The following is a 9391-nucleotide window of genomic DNA, read 5'->3' as shown; positions in this document are numbered from 1 at the left end:
CGAAAACAAGGCCGGCCATAAAACTGGAAAAGGGAAGCCATGGACGGAAGAGGAGCATAGAATGTTCTTGGTAGGTTTAAGAAAGCTTGGTAAAGGTGATTGGAAAGGAATTTCAAAGAATTATGTAACCAGTACGACTTCAGTTCAAGTTGCAAGCCATGCACAAAAATATTTTCTCAGGCAAAGCTTATTTGACATGCCTTTTCAACAATCTGAATCCAATTCTGTATAAATTCTTAATCTCTTTCTTGTATGTGCTTTTCAACAAGAGTAGCGTATATGTAAGTATGAATGTATGTATGTATGTATAGGTAATTTGTTCACGTTGGTGACTAGAGTTTCATGGTTTAAATTCACAGTATGAATGTCCTTGGGGTTCCCCTGTAGAAGGGAATTCATCTCAGATTGTGAACCAATTCCCACCGATTTTCTCCAATGATTATCCGGTCACGCGGGTGATTGAATTTCCTATTTTACAGACTAGTAATCGAACTATTCAACCCATGGTAAGAAACTATCTGCAGTTCATTTTTTTCTCTATTACGCAGGATTGCCAGAGATAGATAACCTCATGAATTATTAACAGGCAGAAGTAACTTCTAATATGATGCAGTTTCCGCCAGTTGGACCGCTAGCCGTTGGCACACCGCCTGATCACGCTTCGCCAGTGTCGGAACGACATGTTTGGAGCATGCCCTGGTGCTTCATCAACAGAGGAAGATCATTTGGAGCTCAAGATTGCTACCACTCAACCATCAGAATGCATAACTGTAACCATTTCAGGGATTCATTAGGGTGATTTGAAATAACACAAAATTGTCATTTATTAGAAATAAATTCCAATATTCTCCAGTTTTAAAGAATAGTTTGACACATTGACTAAGACATGATTCGGTGCAAGTGTTTTGGTGCCTACAATAAACTGTGAAAGAACTAAAAGTTCATTCAGCCATTGCTTAACATTGTTGAAGCTCTCTTGGTCAGTTACATCATAAACTATCTACCAGACATGAAAAAAACACTGTTACAAACTTAAATGTATGTATATCAACGTATTCGTACATGAACAAATGTACTTTATATAAACAGAAAAATATGGAACTTAGAGACGTGGAAAGAGACTTACCATAATGCCGTGTGCCCCACGGTAATAGCTGCTAGTGATTATTCGGAACCGTTTGTGCCCTGCAGTATCCCACTGAATGTTTCGTGGGGGAAAACAGAACATAGATTTATGATTTACCAACTTTGGAGTCTCCGATTAGCAAAAGCTTGAACAAAGAGTTAATGGAGAGAAGTATGTTTACTAATTAAGCAAGTTTGCATATAGAAGTTGTTAAGCTTGGGAAATGTCAGCAGTTAGGGCCTTTGCTTGCATGATGCATAACATGATATCTCAGCCTGCAAAAAATTCATTTTTCCATATAAATCAAGTAATTTCTGTAATTGAAAGTTGGGAATTTGAGATCCTGCTTTCTAAGTGCACTTGGTCATTATCTCTGAGTTACAAGGAACTATGAAATAGCCAGATGTTATGGAATTATTCTCACGGTGCTCTTGATTTCATGGTATACTGTTGGATTGTTCTGCTATTATTATCAGAGAATTATCACCAACAGTACTTAATTCTACCCTATATAGTTGCTTTTCTTAAACCTTTTATGCTTTTAGAGTTCGGTTGGTTTCTCTTTCAGAAGTCAATCCAACATGTTTATTTTTTCTTTTATCTTGGAGTTTTCTCTAGTCTTCCATAACTCCTATTTGTTGTCTGTATGGATTTTTGACCCAAAAAAAGTTAAAGCTGTTCAATGAAGAATACACTAAAGTCTAAGTAGCTTCCTTGAAACAAATTGGAAGACCTATGAAACTACTTGAAACTTGGCCATTTCGTTCTCGAAATGCTTTTGAGCATTAACAACAGGTACACTGCAATGTTCTACACAATTGCTTATCACAAGTTCCAATCTTTGCTCGTTGGCTAAGCACAAGACTCTTATGTAAGGAGTATTAGATTTGATTCCTTTTTTTTTCTCTCCAATAAAATTCATTTGTTTTCTTTGGTTTTATTCGGATTAATAAGGTGTCGACACCTGTCACCACCCAATTGGTTTAAGTAAAATTATTAAAAATGACACATGGACTGTTGATTACTACTAAGAAAGATATGAAAAAAAAATCAATGTCAACATCTAAGTTTTTAACGGCTTGTGATCAAAATAGAAAAAAAATAACATTAATTATGATTTTGCCAAAGAAAATAATTCAGTGACCAAAATAGAAAAGATAATAGAGTAGTGACTACATGGTGTAGTTTACTCCTTTTCTATTTACATTCGTAACCTTATTTTCGAAATAAGAATAAAAACACCATTATTTAGAAATTAAGAGAATAGAACATCTTATTATAGGAAAACAGTAAACATTATAGTATAGAAAGTTGAATTCATGATATAATGATAAACTTGACCTAATAAAGGCGTGGAAGAAGTTTAGAGAGGATTACATGTAAATTGGAAAACGAAAGACAAACATGCAAGTTTGTTAAAAAAAACATGTGAAATGGTTCCAACTCATTATGGACCCTAAGTTTGCCTAATAACACATGTGCTTCTATTAAAGCGTAGATGGCCTGGAGCAGCTACGAAACTCCGTGAATTCGTCTCTCCCCCAAGCAAAAAACCAACCTAAACGAAATCTGTCTTATAAGACAGCAAAAAACCCAAACTCAGCAGATAAACCAAAGAAAATGGCAGAACCGGTGACCAACCACGCGGTGGCGGATCTAAAAATTAAAAAATGGGTGCAAAATTTTAATGCTCATATTCTAAAAAATTTGGGTATGCAATTTTTTTTATTTTTTTCTATTTTCATTAATAAATTAAACCAAAATTTAATATTTTTATCAAAATAATGGGTGTACAGTGGCTCTCCCAGAGAGCCACATACATTCGCCCCTGCAACCACGCTCAAGACACGATTCCCAGGGTAATATGTTTCATGTCTTCTTTGTTGGAAAGAGTAGCAGAGTCCAATGATCATTACCGGTTGTTTCAGTCGCAGAAGATGTCGGTTTTTCATGGCACTACGAGGCCTACTATTTCCATCAGAAACTATATCGGGAGGATCTTTAAGTACGCAAATTGTAGCACCTCCTGTTTTGTGGTTGCCTATGTTTGTCTTGATTGGTTCGTGCAGATGCAGTCGTCTTTTCCTATCAATTCTTACAATGTATATAGGTTGCTTATCACCAGTGTCTTGGTTTTAGCCAAATTCATGGATGACATATAAGTTTGTCTTTTCGTTCCTCGATAAAGTCTGATTCCTGGAAAAATAACTGTGGGGTTTTCATTTTCTTTTCTCGCCTGGTTTTGATCTGGGTTTTCATGTTTGAAGATAAAACATTTTGTATATGCCATGGATCTTTCAATTTTCAACTTCAAAATCCATCATTTTAATGTTTAATTGAGCTTGCAAACGTTGCTTATTTGTTCTGATATTTCCTTACCTGCAAGATTTCAAGCACAAGTACAGCCAAAAGGGGAGAGCATGAAAACCTTACAGCCATGTGAGAAAAACATCATTTCTGACCAGACAACATTACCCTAGATGTGCTGGTGTTGTCTCTATCAACCATGGCAATCCTGTAAATTACCCCATAAAATTTTAAGAGCTTATGAAAGCTCAATCGTGCCATGCAATCATATTTAATTATTGGCTTAAGACCCTCAACTCATTTCACAAGCAATCATAGTAGCTGCTTAACTGTCACTTTTTTTTTTTTTACTTTTTAACAGTACTCGTAAGCAATTAAACCGGCAAAATCCACTAGATAATGTTCTCTAACTTTTTATTTCACGAGATAATGCTTTGGATATATTATTTGCTGAGATAGGGTGAATTCTACAGTGACCAAGGAGGTTGTCATGCACTCCGGGCGACCAAGGAGTGGATGCATGCATGTGGGAGCTATGCATGCCGAGCTATGCATGTATGTGGGAGCTGTGCATGGGCCATGCACGTCGAATTGGTGTAGGTCGCCATGGAGTCCTGGCGACATGGTAGGTCACCATGGAGTCTCGGCGACCAAGCTCTTGGGAGATTCTGCCCCGCAACCAAGCTTTAACCCTCTGCTCCCTCATGCATGCGTTGCATCCATAGCTGGGAGATTCCTGCATCCGTAGCTGCATGCGTTGCATCCACAGCTGCATTATTGCAGCGTTAATTTAGCTGATAAATGCAGCAAATATTGATGTTCAATTGCAGCCTTTCAATGCTCAATAGTTACACGATTCAATGCTAATATTATTTGCTTCAACAGTCAAATTTAATGACGTTGTCCAACGCTCATTTGCTTTATATAAAGGATATGGGGTTTAGGGTAGAAACAGAAGTAGAACCAGAAGCATAAGCACATATAAATTTTGCCGAGAGAAAAAAAAAGGAAGAAGAAAAGAAGATAAAGACTCAAACATAGTTCGTGAGGTAATTTTTTATTGTTTAATTTAATTTATTATATGAAATTATTAGTTTGTTAGTTTGTTAGTTTAGGGTTTAGGGTAAAAAATAAAATTTAGTTAATTAGTTTGTTAGTATAAATTATTAGTTTGTTAGTTTAAGTTATATTATATTAGTTTGTTAGTTTAAGTTATATATTATATTATATAAAAAATTAGTTAATTAGTTTCTTAGTTTAAGTTATTAAATATAAAAAAAATATTTAATTAATTTGTTAGTGTCTTTAAATGTATATTAGGTTGTTCGTTGAAGTTGAAGTTATATTATAAAAAAATTAATTAGTGCTTAATTAGTTTGTTATTTTAACTAAATTATATTATAATAAAGAAATAGTTTATTAGTTTAAGTTATATTATAATATATTAGATTATATAAAATTAATTTGTTTAATTTATTATTGTTTAAATAAATATTGTGTTTACACATACAGGGCATTATTCCACAACATTTGCCCACGTACAGATTGATTCGAAGAAAGAAAAAAGAAAGGAAAAGAATAAGACATAAATATGTGGGTACTTTATTATTTTTTGTTGTCCATTTTTTGTTGTTATGTATGTGTAAATTTGTTAGTTAGTAAGTTTATATTAGATTATATAAACTAATTTGTGCGAGATAATTCCCGTTTAAAAAAATATTGTGTTTAAAAATATTTAGTGTTGTTTTAAAAAAAATATTTTGTTTAATTTATATTGTATGTGTAAATTAGTAAGGAGTAAAAATTAATTGAATGAAATAATCCGGCCAACGCATTATCTCGCGAAATAATTTTTTCGAGAACATTATCTCAACAGTTTTGCCTAACAAATTTGTTTGATATTTTAAAAAAATAAAAAATATTATCAAACTAATCATTATTATTAGTAATCATTACTAAATGATTAGTATCAAATCTAAATCATTAAATATTTTTAATAAATAATTATTAGTAATCATGACTAAATTATATTATTATTAAATCATTAAATATCAAATCATTAGATTAATAATAATTATTAAATCATTATTAGTAATATTAGTAATTAATCAATCAAGTTAAATAATAAATTTTATTTGATCATTAATATAATAATATATTATATTATATTTAATTATTTAATGATTTATGAAATTATCTTATCTAATTTTTTAATCTAAATTAATTTATTTTTTATTTGTAGAGAAAATGAGCAACAACTTTTTCACAATTGTCCATTATAATAGACATATTATGGAAAATGAGGTCGGAGTAGTTTTTCAGTCTGAAAAACCAATAAATATGATGTTCAAAAAAGACATCACATTTATAGAAATGAAACATAAGATAGAAAGAAAAATTCGAGCTACAGTTGATGGTTTGAGGTATATGTTTATGATATGCCCCAACCCAGTCAGATATACTGCAGTTCCACTTGAAGAAGATGATGATATTGGAACCATGGTTGGATTACATAAGTAAATCAATATAGCAATTATTGAGTTATTAGTTGATGTGCGTAACATATGTGATGTTTCTGGGTCATCAAGAGGTGTGGCTCAAAATCCATCTAAAATGACTTTATATAGTTAGTTTGAGGAACCGACATACAAGTTTCCGAACAGTTTTATGGCACTATTGGAAAGTGTAAATGAAGTCGGGGGACATCTGCAGCAGCAGAGTATGAGACGAGAAATATATCGAAATTGGTTGTTGATAATGATGCTGAAAATCGATGGGGAGAAATTCATGATGATTCAAGAGAAGATGAAAAAACCGAAGAACCCGTTTTGGGCGAAGATGAAAGTATTTTCGGTGGAGGTACAATTGACGAAGTTTCGACATCGTATGAAGCTACTCCTTACATGTACGAGATAGACTATGATGCGATGAGGCACCTTAATTCCCAGACATGCCACATTTACCTCCGTACCAAATGACTGAATCATTCGATAATTCTGGTGAAATTTCAGTTGGGGTGCAATTCAGAGGAAAAAATGAAGCTACGCTTGCGATTAAAGAATACTGCATCAAATGCCATGTTGTTGTCCATGTTGCAGAGTCCAACCAGAAAACCCTATACGCGAAGTGTGTAAAATATGACCCAGAGTGCAAGTGGAAGATCAGAGTGTCGAAAAATCAAAGGCACGATGTTTGGGTCATCACGAGGTACGATGGTCCGCACACATGTTTGCGAAACTCCATCGTACAAGACAACCGACTATTGGACTCCGATGTAATATGCGAATACGTGAAGGCGATGGTTGAAAAGGATCCAAGGATATCTTGTTCAGTGTTAACTGCTCGTCCTCCTGCAATTAGATAATGTAAAAAATTTATCATAATCATCATAAAATAATATTCAAATATTTATTAATTATAATTTATTAAACAAATATTTTATTCACCATTATTCCCAAGTTACTTGAAATATGTTCATTGTCAAGTTTCAACAGTGGAATTTGGTCAGCCATTTGAATGAATCTGTAAAAAAAATTAAACAACAATATTTAAAAAATCATTTAATATAATCTAATATAAACTAACTTACTAATTTACAACACAACAAAAAAAATTAATATAATAAACTTATAAAGTAAACTTTTTAAAATATAAATTAAACGTAAACGCTAAACCCTTAAACAACTAATAAAATATTCTTTTATATAACTAAAACTATTAAATTATTTTTTCATTATAATATACTACAAATATTACTAACTAATTTTTTATATAATATAAATTCAACAAACAAATATAACTTAACTATTTAACTAACACAAACTAATTAAATAGTTTTTTTATATAACTAACGACTAACAAAACAAACTAATTAATTATTTTTAACTATATAACTATCAAACATACTAATTAAATAATTTTTTATTTCTGTATAATATATTTAACTTAAACTAACAATCATATAGCCCTAAACTAACAAACTAATTAACCAATTTTTGTTTTACCCTAAACTAACAAACTAAAAATTTATAATAATAAACTAATTTAAATAATAAAAGTTTACCTCACAAGAGCCTTATCTCCCTTTCTTCTTCTTCTTTTCCTTTCTCCCTTTCTTTCTTTCTTTCTCGGCTGCACTATCTTCTCCCTTTCTTCGGCTGCAATCTCTTCTCCCTTTCTTTTTTTATGTTCTCACGTTAACCACCTCCCATATATAACACAAGCTGCCTCAATTATTTCACCAATAATTGTACAATTCACGGCTCACATGCATGCATCAATAATTGTTACATGAAGCATCTGATTTCACGCTGCAATTGCAGCCCATATAGCTGCAGCGACATGCAGCGGGGAGCAGGAGGGGATGGCATGCAGCGGGGGAGCAAGAGGGGACGTGCAGAAATATGCCATGCAAGAAAGACAAAGTCGCTGGGAGTGCATGGCGACCTCTTAGGTCGCCCGGAAAGCATGGCGACCTATGGGTTGGCTTCTGCATGTGCCATGCAACGTTCAATCAACGTTTATTCTCTCTGTGAGTTCGTCGGAAGCTGCCACGTCGTAGGTCGCCCGGAAGGCATGGCGACCTACAGCCAACACTGTTCATTTCGCCCTATTTCAGTAATTAATCTTGGGAGTACATTATCTCGTGAAATAAAAAGTTCGAGAATATTATCTCGTGGAATCAGCCCAATTAAACCCTTTTTCTTTTTTTCCAGTTTTTACAACAATGCCTACTATGCCAAAGTGGGTGGAATCAGCACAGCAGAGATGAACCTTCTTGAATTGGACTTTTTATTGGTTTGGGATTCCAATTGAATGTGACTCCTACAACTTTCCACACCTACTGTACTTCTCTCCAAAGGGAAATGTGGATGCAAATTCAATCCCCTCTACAGCATTCCCCTCAACCTGTTAAGATCCATTGTTGTTTAAATGAAGATGAATCCAACCATCACCAGCAACTTGCTGTTTAAGCCATTGTTCTTATGGTGTATGTTACAGACAAGCCCAGTGATGTTGTGTTTCAAGACCCCAAAATGAAGATGCTGGCTCCAGCACTTTGATTTCAGACATGGAAGTAAAAAACTTCTCAAGCTTAGAGTGTAATCCAAGTAACCGAGACGCCAAGCGGAAATTGAGGCTAGTTCCAGCAAGAGCATTCATGGCTACCTATTGAAACCTCAAAGAACAAGGGATGTCCATAAACGGGAATGATGAAAAGATCAAACAACAGTATGGGTCTTAAAACAAGGAACCCTAAGAGAAACAAGTTGATGAGTTAGTTGAACACAAGAGAGAGAAAAAGATTGTCTTTCAGAAAAAGAAAATGTGCATATTATACATTTCGGGAAGGTCTCTAAGAGAGAACAGAGAGGGTAACAGAAAGAAAAGAGGAGAATGGAAACAAGGTACTGAGCGGAGGAAAATCAAAGAATCTTCAGAAATAGAATTAGTAGCTCCTAAAGGCTAAATTTAACAACTTTGACTTAGTAGCCCCTTTTTTTTCTTTCTGTCATCTATGATCTGTCCTACAGGGGCCCATGTAATTCATTGGACTTCACACTCTTCCATTGTGGCTTACCGTCCATCCATGCTTCAAATAATGCAAATGTATACTTATATTTCTATTTTGGGTAAAGTACCCATATAGACACTTAACTATAAGATCATTTCTATTTTCACCACCGAACTAATTTTTTTAATTAGACCACTCAATTATTAAATTACTATCAATCAAGTCACTGGTTGTTAATATTTGACGAAAACGATGACATGACAATTAAATATATTTCTATCAATTTAGTTCAAATTTTAACTTAAATGAATAAATTTAATCCACCAACCAGACGGTGACAGAGAGGAGAATCAAACACGGGAAATTGGAGTTAAGCACTAACTCGGGCTTCAAACATGAAATATTTGCTGCAGGACTTGTGGTAGATTCAACATAATCTCCGT

General features: G+C 33.7%; 1 pseudogene; it reads left to right on the top strand.

Annotated features, from left to right (window-relative positions):
- Positions 1-2910: 2910 nt before the first annotated feature.
- On the top strand, positions 2911-8493 carry LOC120193569 (annotated as a pseudogene).
- Positions 8494-9391: the final 898 nt, after the last annotated feature.

This window comes from Hibiscus syriacus, unplaced genomic scaffold (genome assembly GCF_006381635.1).
Source record: "Hibiscus syriacus cultivar Baekdansim isolate YM2019G1 unplaced genomic scaffold, ASM638163v2 tig00116996_pilon, whole genome shotgun sequence".
In the NCBI taxonomy this organism is placed as follows: Eukaryota; Viridiplantae; Streptophyta; class Magnoliopsida; order Malvales; family Malvaceae; genus Hibiscus; species Hibiscus syriacus.
This window is presented reverse-complemented; position numbering and strand designations above follow the sequence as displayed.